At 36.4% G+C, this 13004-nt stretch overlaps 1 pseudogene across 1 annotated transcript in view; it reads right to left on the bottom strand.

Moving 5' to 3' along the window:
- Positions 1 to 6953: 6953 nt before the first annotated feature.
- LOC108314378 overlaps positions 6954 to 13004 on the bottom strand; it is a 6355-nt pseudogene continuing 304 nt past the window's right edge. Inside the window, exon 2 of the transcript XR_005202562.1 lies at positions 6954 to 7878. The product of XR_005202562.1 is annotated as a ferritin heavy chain-like (transcript). The remainder of the gene's footprint in view (positions 7879 to 13004) is intronic.

Raw genomic sequence — 13004 nt, 5'->3', positions numbered from 1 at the left:
TTGTTGCTTTTTGCCTTAAAGAGGTAACAAGAAAGTTGGATTGGCTGGTAAAAAGCCTTAACTTAACATCTGTTAGTTGAAGTTGGGCAAGCCAATTCCCCAAAAATTGGCACATAATCCCCCTGAGTGAGCAAAGCTGCCAGGAGAGCTCAGAGGTTTCAATTAGCGTATAAAGGGATCTGAATTTATATTCCGCTTTGGGAATAGGTGACTTAACAAAGGAAAGAAAGAATATGTAATAAACTTTTATTTTGATGGAATAAATCTATCATTTTTTACAATGAGATGTGAAATTTGCTCTCAGTTATTTTGACATATATAATTGAATGTTATTGACTATAGTTACCCTGCTGTGTGATAGATCTCAAAACCTATTTCTCCTGTCTATCTGAAATGTTGTACTCTGGCTGGGCATGATGGCTCACACCTGTAACCACAGCACTTTGGGAGGTCACTTGAAGCCAAGAGTTTGAGACCAGCCTGGCCAACATAGTGAAACCCTGTCTCTACTAAAAATACAAAAATTAGCTGGGCATGATTGCATGTTCCTGTAGTCCTAGCTTATTTATTTATTTATTTATTTATTTTTGAGACAGAGTCCCACTTTGTTGCCTAGGCTGGAGGGCAATGGCTCAATCTTGGCTCACTGCAACCTCTGACTCCTAGGTTCAAGGGATTCTCTTGCCTCAGTTTCCTGAGTAGCTGGGATTACAGGAAACCACCACCACGCCCAGCTAATTTTTTTGTATTTTTAGTAGAGACAGGGTTTCACCATTTTGGCAAGGCTGGTCTCGAACTCCTGACCTTAGGTGATCTGCCAGCCTCGGCCTACCAAAGTGCTGGGATTACAGAGGTAAGCCACTGTGCCCGGCCTGTCCTAGCTACTTTAGAGGTTGAGACATAAGAATTGAGCCCTGGAGGCAGAGGTTGCAGTGACCTAAGACTGCACCACTGCACTCCAGTTGGGCAACAGAAGAGCACTCTGTCTCGATAAATAAGTAAAATTAAAAACAATGTTGTACCTTTTGATCAACAGCTTCCCATTCTTTTCTTTCCCAGGCTCTAGCCTCTGGTAACCCTCATTCTATTCTGTCTTGAGTTCAGCATTTCTAGATTCCATATGTAAGTGAGGTTATGCAGTATTTGTCTTTTTGTGCCTGGTTTATTTAACTTAACACAATGTCCTTTAGATTCATCCATGTTGTTGCAAACACAGAATTTCCGCTTTTCTTAAGACAGAATAGCATTCCATTGTTTATACATGCCACGTTATCTTTATTCATTCTTCTGTTGAAAGACACTTAGGGTGTTTCCTTATCTTGGCCGTTTTGAATAATGATGTAATGAACATGGAAGTGCAAATATCCCTTCAACATATTGTTTCCAGTTTCTCCGAATATATACCAGGAAGTGGGATTACTGGGTCATATTGTGGTTCTATTTTAACTTTTAAAGAAACTTCCATACCATTTTTCATAATGACTCTACTAATTTACATTCCCATCAACAGTGTATGAGTTCCATTTGCTTCACATCCTTTCATCTTTTTGATGATAGCCATTCTAACAGGTGTGAGGTAATATCATCCCATTTTGTTTTTAATTTGCTTGTTCCTAATGATTTCTGCTGCTGAACATTTTTTTAATATACCTGTTGGTCATTTGTATGTCTTCTTTTGAGAATTGTCTGTTCAGTTTCTTTGCCTATTTTTAAATCAAGATTGTTTCCATGCTATTAAATTGTTTGAGATTTATGCATATATAAATAGAATCTCAAACATATATACATCACATTTTAAAAATGAAGGATAAACATGGACCCTTTAGTCATAAAAATTCTTAACAGATTAGGTATAGAGGTAACGTACCTCAACAGAATAAAGGCTATATATGACAAACTCATAGCTAACACTATACTGAATGAAGAAAAGTTGAAAGCTTTTCCTTCACAGAGATCAAGGACAAAACAAAAATGCTCACTCTTACCACTCTTTTTGAACATAGTACTTGGAGAACTAGACAGAGCAATTAGGCAAGAGAAAGAAATAATAGTGCCTTACTAGAAAAAAAAAAAAAAGAAGTAAAATTATCTCTACTTTTTCACAACATGATCACAGATATACAAAACCCTAAAGACTTGCACCAAAAACTGTTAGAACCGAAAACAAATTCAGTAAAGTATACAAACCAAAATTCAAAAATCAAAAATAATCCCCTTTACATGGCAACAAAAAAAACTAAACACTTAGGTGTCAATTTAACCAACATGACAAAAAATCTGTGTATGAAAATAATACAACACTGATGAAAGGAAATGGGAAAACACCTTTAAATAGAAAGATATCCTGTGTTAATATATTGAATTAATAAATATTGTAAAAAATGTTCATACTATCCAAAGCAACCTACAGGTACAATGCAATCCTTGCAAAAATTTCAATATCATTTTTCACAGAAATGAAAAACTTCTTAACTTTATATGAAGCCACGAAAGATCCTCAAACACTCAAAACAAACTAGAGCAAAAAGAACAAAGTTGGAGGCATCACACTTCTTGGTTTCAAAACATGGAGCACTTATAATCAAATAGCATGGTACTGGCATTAAAACACACAAATCAACCAAGGGTACAGGTTTGTTAAAAATAACCCAGAAATAAATCCATGCATTAATGATCAAGATTTTTGACAAAAGTGGGATGAACATACAATGGGGAAAAGACATGCTCTACAATAAATGATATTGGAAAAGCTGAGTATTTACAGGCAGAAAAATGAAATTAGACATTCATCTTATACTATATAAAATATGCAAAGTAGATAAAGATTTAAATATGAGAAATGAAACTGAAAAATTGCCAGAAAAATACATATGGGGAAAGCTTCATGACATAAACTCCAGCACAGTATGTGTAGATAATGTACAGTTTGTGAGAAAATATTTCCAAATTATTCACCTAATAAGGGATTAATATCCAAAATAAATAAAACTTTTCTTCTCTATTTCAAGCTTATTTAGGTTGAATAAGGTGTTTTCATTAACCACTGCCCTGATACAAGAAAAATAATAAGTAGAAATAAGTTCAATTGTCAATATCTGGATATCTATCTCTATATCTATATATAGATATATAGATGATCCTGGGAGTGGGGTGGGAGGGGAAGAAGCTACATATGAGAAATACAAGATTAGTGTGAGAACCTATGAAGTCAATCACATCAAAAAGGATGCTTAAGTTATATTGCACCATATTCTGTTAGATTAACAGAATAATGATTAACTGTGACTTGCTAATTTATTAGCTTTTAATTGCCCTAATCATAATGAACAAGGAAAGTACTGGGATAATTATAAACCTGTCTATATTGTGGAATAGTTGGATAAGCATAGGGTTGGAGTCAGGCAAGCCTGAGTTAACACTGCAGTCTTATTCTCATAGCTCTGTGACATTGGACGATGTACTTTACCTCTATGTAGTATGAATAATAATTTCCATTTCCAGGATTGTTTTAAGGGTGAGAGATAATGTATCTAAAGCAGCTAGCTTAGTGCCTGACACATAGATAGATACTCAATACTCAGTAGCAGCAGTGGCAGCAGCAACTGTTGTTATTATAGCCCTTACTCCAAGAAATTTCCCTCATAAAAAAAGAGAATGAGCTCCTTTGGAAATAAAACAGAGTCAGTGTACCTTCTAAAGGGGCCTGAGGCAGGAGTGGCAATGATGTGAGCACAGAAGAAAGACTGAGGTCTGGATTCTGTTCATTCAGTGAGGTCTGGCAGACGCTATGGATGAGGCATGGGGACAGACACTTCTTTTTCAGGGTCATTTTGACTATCTGCATTATAGGACACCCAGAAAAGACTCGTTCACTCAGAGGCTCTTTTTTTCATGCAAGCACAGTGTTGAACTCACTTAAAAGCTAATATTCTCTACTTGCATCACCAGCTACTACCAGAAGAGAAAAAGGAATTAAGATTTCCTCTTGGCTTTATCATAGAAGGAAGCCACTATTTACTTATGTCCCTGGCTTAGATTCATCATTGGCCTGATTGTTAAGTTTTTATATAAGCTACTAAATGGCTCTACCTGTCAGTTTAGTAATGAGGGAACTGCCTCATTAGTAAAATGGACCTAATGGTGGAATCTTATTTACGAGGTCACTCAATACCATTCAATTTCATCCTCACATCAAGTGCCTGAAACAGAGCCATAGCAAGTTAAGAGTTTAAGCTTCTGCTTTAATCCCTGCCTGGAAGAGCTTATCTGTGATCAGGTGGAACTAAGGTGGTGTTCTTAGTGTTATCATGGTACTTTCATTTTTATGGTGTTACTGTATCATCCTCACCAAGTAATAGCATATACTCTCCCCTCTCTTTAATGCTAAAACATAGACTGGTGCCTCTAATTCAGTTATTAAGCCATAGTTAACAACCAGACCTTTACACTCATTCATACAAGATTAAATGGTTTTATACAAAACAAAATTACATGTCTTCATCATCATCATCATCATGATTTGTTAAACGTTTTTCATGTGGCCATCATTAAACTATGCTACATACGTTATCTCATTTAATCCCTAAGATAATTTCCTAGGATGTCTTAACTCATTCAGACTGTCATAATATAATATCATTTACTGGGTGGCTTATAAATGACAGACATGTATTGCCCACAATTCTGGAGAATGGGAAGTTCAAGATCAAGGTGCTGGCAGTTTTGGTTTCTGGTAAGGGCTTGCTTGCTCCCTGGTTCATAGCCAGCACATTCTAGATGTGTTTTTATAAGGTGGAAGGGATTCGCGTGCTCTCTGGAGTCTCTCTCTCTCTCTTTTTAAATAGAGTCTTACTATATTGCCCAGGCAGTTCTCGAACTCCTGGGCTTAAGCCATCCTCTGGCCTCTGCCTCTTAGGATCTGAGGTTACAGGCATGAGCCATCATGCCCAGCTAGAGTCTCTTTTATAAGGGGACATTTCAACTTGTGAGGGCAGAGCCCTCAAGACCTAATTTAAGACTCTACTTTCTGATAGTATTACATTGGGTATTTGGTTTCAACATATGAACTTTGAGGGAAGTGCATGAAATAAGTGTTATTATTATCCCCATTTGATTGATGAGGAAGCTGAGGCTTATTTTGGTGAATAATCTGCCCCATGTTTTAAAGCAGACACACAGATGCTGAAGTTTGAACTATGCTTTCTGGCTGTAATGTCCATTCATAATTCTTTATACAATATCCTCACCTAAAATCATGTGACTAAAGCTCAGTAACTTAAAATCATTAGATATTTTCATGTCATGTAACTTGACCATTGCTTTGCCATCATTCCAGTGTAACAATGATGAGGTTATTCGTTTATTTCCCATAAAATGCCTTTATCTCTGAGAAAAATTCTATTCTTATTGGAGTCAGCAATAGCAATTGTAGACACACCTTCTCATAAGTGTCTGTAGATAATACGTTCCTGAATTATTTTAATTTTATAGTAAGACTGGAGGAATATTATGCACATCAGTCTTTTAAATAATGTGACATGAATAACAGCTGCACTTAATGCCAAAGCAATTATTTTCTTCCCAAGTAATCATTCATTTTTTAGTGGAAACTGAAAATTTGCAGCCAGCTTTGTCTCCTTACATAATTAGGGTGAGTCTCCTTTACTCTCTCGCCTTGACGTTTAATACACGAAAATAATTAGTTTTTCTTTGAGAAGTGCCAAGATCTACTGGCACTTTTTATTTTTGCTTAGGGTAAGGAGCAAGATTATGTTTATGGTAACAGTGATATTAGTACCTATTTTGCTGTCATCATTGTGGAGTTGCTTTAAAGAGTTGATATAATGACTCTCAAGTGCCTGGTACTATGCTTGGCTTATTCATGTATTGACTTACCCTACAATTACTTGTAGAAAACCTTCTATGTGCTGGACCCTGTGCTATATATTAGGTACACAATGGTGAATATAACAAAAATCAACAGACCTGAACTCTAAGTTCAAAAACGTTTTTGTTTTGGGTAAGATACAAAAAATAAAACAATGCAAATTTCAGTAAGTTCTATAAAATATAGAAACCTATGAAAGAGAATAGTTTAATATCTGGGGCTATGGGAATTTAACTTTCAAGCAGGGCTCTGAAGTAATAGAGTCGTTTAGGCCAGTAAGGGCAAAGGTGTGCTCCTGGAAGAGGCAAAAGACTGTGATTCTTTGGATCTGGAAACTTACTGATGTTTTTTAGAAACTGAAAGAAAGCCAGTGTAGATTGAACTTAGTAAGCAAAAATGAATTGCAGGTCATGGGAAAGTCATAGAAGTTGTTGGAAAACAATGACATTTCACAAAGTTAAGGAACTTTGGGCCACCTAGCTATTAAGTGATCATCTGATTCCAGGTTTCTGTCATTGCAAATTTCAGTTTATTTATTACAGTTCTTGGAATTGAACTATTCAATAAAATAATAATGATAATAATAGCAATAATACAGCTACACTGATTGATGTGCTTCTATGTGTCAAGCACTCTTCTAATCACGTTTCAGGCACTAAAATTCTTAATTCTCACAGAAAATCTATGCATTATTTTAAGCTTCACATGAAACTTAAGGTTCTCCGCATTGCGCAAATATATGTAAGTTAAATAACTTGTCCATATCATGTAGCTTTTAAGGGATAAACCTGAATTTGAATTCAAGATCAAACTCAAACTTGAATTTAAACTCAGGGTTATATAACTCTTTAGAGATTGGACAGTTAATCCTCCTCTAAAGGCCAGCTTAAATTTTTTTTTTTTTTCCTGTGGAGCAATTTAAAAGTTACTAAGAAGTTGCAATAACAATACATTTTTTTTTTCTTAAACTGTTTGAGAGAAAGTGGTTAATGTGATTGTATTACAACCCCTGAAACTTTTGTGTGTGATATCTACCACCAAGATTTTCTTTTTTTTTTGGGGGGGCGGGTACCAAATTTCTTTATTTGAAGGAACGGTACAAAGAACTTAAGTGGATGTTTTGGTACAACTTATAGAAAAGGTAAAGGAAACCCCAATATGCATGCACTGCCTTGGTGACCAGGGAAGTCATCCCGTGGCTGTGGGGAAATTAGCCTAAGGCTTAGCTTTCATTATCACTGTCTCCCACGGTGTGCTTGTCAAAGAGATATTCTGCCAAGCCAGACTGGGGTGCTCCCATCTTGCGCAAGTTGGTCACGTGGTCACCCAATTCTTTGATGGATTTCACCTGCTCATTCAGGTAATGTGTCTCAATGAAGTCACACAAATGGGGGTCATTTTTGTCAGTGGTCAGTTTGTGCAGTTTCAGTAGTGCCTGATGCATATTTTTTTTCCAAATGTAATGCACACTCCATCGCATTCAGCCGCCTCTCCCAGTCATCATGGTCTGGTTTCTTGATATCCTGAAGGAAGATGCGGCCACCTCGTTAGTTCTGCAGCTTCATCAGTTTCTGGGCATGTTCCCTTTCCTCATGAGATTGGTGAAGAAAGTACTTGGCAAAGTTCTTCAAAGCCACATCATCGCGGTCAAAGTAGTAAGATATGGACAGGTAAACATAGGAGGCGTAGAGCTCCAGGTTGATCTGGCGGTTGATGGCGGCCTCTGAATCCTGGTGGTAGTTCTGGCGCACCTGCGAAGGTGATGCGGTTGTCACCGCGGCTGCTAAGGAGAGGTTGCGGCGGCGGTGGCGGCTGCGCGGCACTGGAGAGGCGGCGGGGGCCTTGGGGCAATCCGAGGACCCGGTGTGGAGGTGACGGAGGGCTGGCTGTGGGCGGCTGGCCGGGGTGGGGGACGAGCGCCGGGTTCCGTCCAAGCACTGTTGAAGCAGGAAACCGCGGCGACTTTGGGCGAAGAACGTCTCCAAGATTTTCTATTGTATTACCTTAAGACAACCATTGAAATCAGACAATTAAAATTCATGCTTTCCTTTTTCTTATCCAAGACTACTATCTTTGTAGAAAAAAGAATCTAGTTCAAGATCTCACATTGCATTTAGTTGCCAGGTCTATTTCATGTCTTTCAATCTGCAGAACTGCTGATGTTTGGCTTGACTTTCATGAGCTTGTCACTTTTGAAGACATAGGGCAGTTATTTCCTAGAATCTCCCTTATTTTGGGTTTATCTTATATATTCTCATGATTAGATTCATGTTACACAGTATTTTGGATGGGAATATGACAGAAATGTTGCTGTGTTCTTCTCATTGCCTTTTAGCAAGTGATGTGCAATTTCAATTTGTCCCAATTTTGAATATAATAACATTGATTACTTGATTAGGTGTCTGTCAGGCTTCTTTGCAGTGTCTGAGCTCCAGCATCCCACACTGGGCTTCCGCTGTCACCCACAACCTCCCTGGACAATTTCTTTCCTCTACCGCTTTGAGTTTTGACCTCCTGTGCCAGGCCACTGCTGCCACTCTGTCTCTTTTCCCCAAATGCTTGTGCCCAACTCTCCTCCTGTGGATGCTACTTACTCCCCCATCAGGTTCTGGCCTTCCTATTCAGTTTCCTACTGGAGTCTCAGCTAATGGCTATTGAAGGAAGTACAAAGGAAGGAGAAAAGAAAAGAAGGGGGAAAAAAGGGAGGGATAGATGGAGAAAAAAATAAAATAAGGAAAGAAGGTCAAAGGATAGCTTTTAATTTAAACCAAAGACATAAAGAATACTGAAATGAATTGTTTTCATCTGGAAAAAGGGCTCAGCGTGATGCTAGCTGAAATAATGTTGGGCACATTATTCTTCCTCATTGCACTCTACAGAAATAATTGCCTTTGCCCAAGAGACCACCAACAAAAACAACAGCAAAAAGCATTGCAATATGAACTTGATATTTTTCAGTAAAATACGATTAGAGTATTCTGAAAGTATAGTCAAAGCATACCCATTATTAACAAAAGGGCCAACTATATACGCAAATGCATTGTGGCTTTTATGGTGTTAAGATCCCTGAGTCTGTCTCTTTTTATCTGCTATTCAGCTTTTTAACCATTGCTCTCAGGAACTTGGGTATTTTCCTAGCAGGAAGAGGCTCTCATCAATCATTATTTATCCAGGTTATTTTTTTTCAATTTATTCTGTACAATATAAATATAAAACTGAAGAACACAACTGTGCTCTTTCTCAAGTTTATACTATGATGCTGTTAACATCTGTCCTTTGCATGAAGGTAACATAGTATAATAGTTACAAGAACTAGTGTAGGGTCAAATTCAAGATTGACTACTTATGACTTGAATTTGGCCATGTGATTTAACTTACTTAAGCCTTATCCCCTTTATTTATAAAATGAGTCTAATTCTATAACAGCAATTATTGTTGGGAGGACTGCCAACAATATGCCTCAGGTAAAGTACTTAGCACAGGTAATGGACTACAAAATATAGACTACAAAGTTACATTTATCTAATGTAACCCCCATACTTGACATTCCTTTCCTTTTGAGAACCCCTTTCTTTTGTACTCTATTGTACTTCATTCATTTCTTTTTCATAAAACAAGTTGTTTCTTATTAGTGATTATATAAAGGTCATTCCCACTTGGCTGAGATCTGCTTACAGTCAGGAATCGTTACTCGTCTCTAGCACTCAGCACTTAACAAAGTTATTTGTAACATAAAAAGTGCTCAGTGTGTTTGTGGATTGAATGATGAAGAATGGGAGAATTGAGATATGATTAGGCGAATGAGTATGAAAGACTGAGGCCGGGAGTGTTGGCTCACACCTGTAATTCCAGTATATTGGGAGGCTGAGGCCGGTGGATCACCTGAGAGGTCAGGAGTTTGAGACCAGCCTGTCCAACTTGGTGAAAACACATCTCTACCCAAAATACAAGAATTAGCTGGGCGTGGAGGCAGGCACCTGTAATCTCAGCTACTCCGGAAGCTGAGGCAGGAAAATCGCTTGAACCCTGGAGGCGTAGGTTGCAGTGAGTCGAGATCACACCACTGCACTCCGGCCTGGGCAAAAAGAATTTTTGACATGAAACTCCATGTCAAAAAAAAAAAAAAATAGAGTATGAAAGAATGAATGGATAAAATTATAAGTACACCAAATAATAAGCAATTGTAACAAAGCTTGGGATAAAGGATTTAACATTTATGGAACATTTATGATTTTCTGAACAATTTATTGGCTATTTCACATGCATTATCATGTTAATACACCATCATGTTATTATGTTATAGAAGAGAAATATAAGGTGTAGGAAAGTAAAAACAAAAATTTAGCTCACACTTTTTTCTATACGCACTAGGTCTAAAATTCAAGTACAACTCTGTCTGAATTTAAGGTGCTCCTTTTTTCCCACTGCTCCATGCTAGTGATATGTGGATACTGAGTTAGAAAGTACATAGGAGTATTATCTTCCTGGTCTCTTAGTGTATTAGAATAAAAAAGTAAAGATGAAAGAATTATCCTCTTTGCACAACAATCAGAAGATGAAGCACTCCTCAATCTGGATATGCACAGTATTTTTAAAACACAGGTTTTCAAACAAACATTTTCTTTTTAATTTTTAAAATATTTAATATTTACAAATCTGAGAGATACCAAAAATGAAAAATGATGTCACCCCAAATCTCACTTCCTGTCATTGCAGCATGAAACCACAGGAACCCAAGACTCCAGCCTGCACTGTGGTCTGACGCATACAATTTATTTGATATTAAAATAAAATTTAGGTGGAATAGAAGCAGTTAAGAAACAGAGGAAATATCAGGTGATTATAGCCAAATTAAAAGATTTCAACTAAATATGAGATATTTTTAGTGAGAATAGGATTCTGTCAATTAACTCAACATCTCCATTGTTGTATCGATTCTTTTCCAGCAAACATGTTTTTGCTATGTTAGATGGTGATTCATCAGGGATTCCAGAGAGGAGACTTAAGAATAGAGCATATAATTGAGCTATTCTGATTTATCAGGTGGGCATTCTGATTTTAAAAAAGTTTTTTCAACAAGTGCCAAATAATACTGTGTATAAAAATTAGGGATGGAAGAGTCAAGATAAATAGAGAGAGATCTATATAATACCTAATTATATGCTTATTCTGTCCTATGTTTACTTCAAATACACAGAAATATCCAAGTTCAGAAGGATGGTCTCTGCGTAAGCATTGCGATATGTCTTTTTCCTTCAAGAGAGAGTTCTATTTTCTCTTTCACTAATGGATTTATAGGCCTAAAAACAATAGTCCCTATGGTCAGAAGTCATAACTTTTAAAAAGCCTCAATGATTTCACTACAAAGACATTCTTTGATAAAATCCAAACTTCCTTGCTTGGAACTTTACCAAAATGGTTTGACAAGTATTCTTTCTTCTTTGATACTGCAAATAGTGAACTTCATCTTTTTAATACAAGGCAGAAATATTTGAAATGAAAAGTTTGGTGAGTATTTCCAACTACAATCAAGCCCGTGGTCTTCTAGAGGAGATACATTTTTTAAAAAGGCTATATTTCTGGATTAGAGTGAATATTCTCAAAGATAGAGAACCTATAAACATTTTTGAAGGATAACTCAGAGATTCTGTACACAAAATATGTATAGGCTCATACAGATCATCACTAAAACATTATATATAATTTCTTGGCAAAAGTTTATGCTTTTGAAGAGGTTGATCTAAACTAAAATGTGAACAAAATGGAGCTTACAATAGAAGAGTGGTTATGAAATGCCTAAAAGGGAAAAAATATATATAGCAACCCATTCATATAGTGAATATTTGTAGGATATGGCTCTATTCTAGTATTCGAGAATGCAGTTTTAGATATTTGGAAGCAAAAATCAGTGATATAGCTTTCATGCCTTTCGCTATCTCTTAGTCTGTGGAGGTAAAGAATCTAGAAAAACGAGTATATAATTGCAGGAATGTGAGGCATATTGGCATAGCAGCGTGAAAAGATGCCAGGAGAGGACTGAGCCTTTAGCTCTTAATGGGCTGAAGGAGTCAGTGATAGTTCTCCAAAATGACTGGCATTTTATTTTGTTCATGAAAGGTGAGTGGAAATTGAGTGGAAACTAGCCAGATGGATAAGATGAGGCATATTCTGATGCAGGAAACCACAAGAAAACACACGTATGTGCACTTGGGACTACAAATTGTTCCTTATGGCTCTAATGGTTTTGTAGGACTCAAAGGCTGAGATACCAAGGCTCATGTTGCAGAGTGACAGCTGTTGCTGGGAAGGCCATGGTAGATTGAGATCAGACACTAAGCTGTGTGGGGGGATGCACAGAAGCACATTTTATTTCTTATTTGCTATCATTTTGAAGCCTCTTCAAGTCACAGACACACACACATATATAGCTACATGTATAAGTTTAAATAGAAATTTATATAAATATAGATTTTATATGCTGTATAATTAGAATAATTTCCAAATATATGTGTATATATATTCACATGTAGTAGTCCTCCCTTATCTGTGGTTTCAGTTATCCATGGTCAATGATTGTCCAAAAATATAGGTGAGTTCAGTATCATAAGACATTTTGAAAGAGAGACTATATTCATGCAACTTTTATTACAGTGTATTGTTTAAAATGTATTATCTTATTGGCTATTGTTGTTAATCACTTACTGTGCATAATTTATAAATTAAACTTAACCCTAGGTAAGTATTAAGTTATTATGTATTAAGAAGAAAACATGATATATATAGTGTGTGGTGCTATCACAGCATGTGAGATGGTGCTATCATATGTTTTCAAGCGGTCTTAAAACATATCCCCCACATACAAGGGGGAACTACTGTATATACCTAATACATATATACATATGTGAATATAAATTTAAAATACAAGTTTCAAGCTACAATTTTATCAATTGTTATGTGCTTGCAAAAGAGTACATTGATAATCGTCTTCCTACTTTTGAAATATTTTCTGTTTTTGATCATAAGAATATTCACATTTGGATTCCTCCTGATGGATACTCTTTTTTTTTTTTTTTTTTTTTTTTTTTTTTTTTTTTTTTTTTTTTTTTTTTTTTTTTTT

Source organism: Cebus imitator, unplaced genomic scaffold (genome assembly GCF_001604975.1).
Source record: "Cebus imitator isolate Cc_AM_T3 unplaced genomic scaffold, Cebus_imitator-1.0 Scaffold151, whole genome shotgun sequence".
NCBI lineage: Eukaryota > Metazoa > Chordata > Mammalia > Primates > Cebidae > Cebus > Cebus imitator.
The sequence above is the reverse complement of the archived record's forward strand: the minus strand, read 5'-3'. Positions and strand labels throughout refer to the sequence as shown.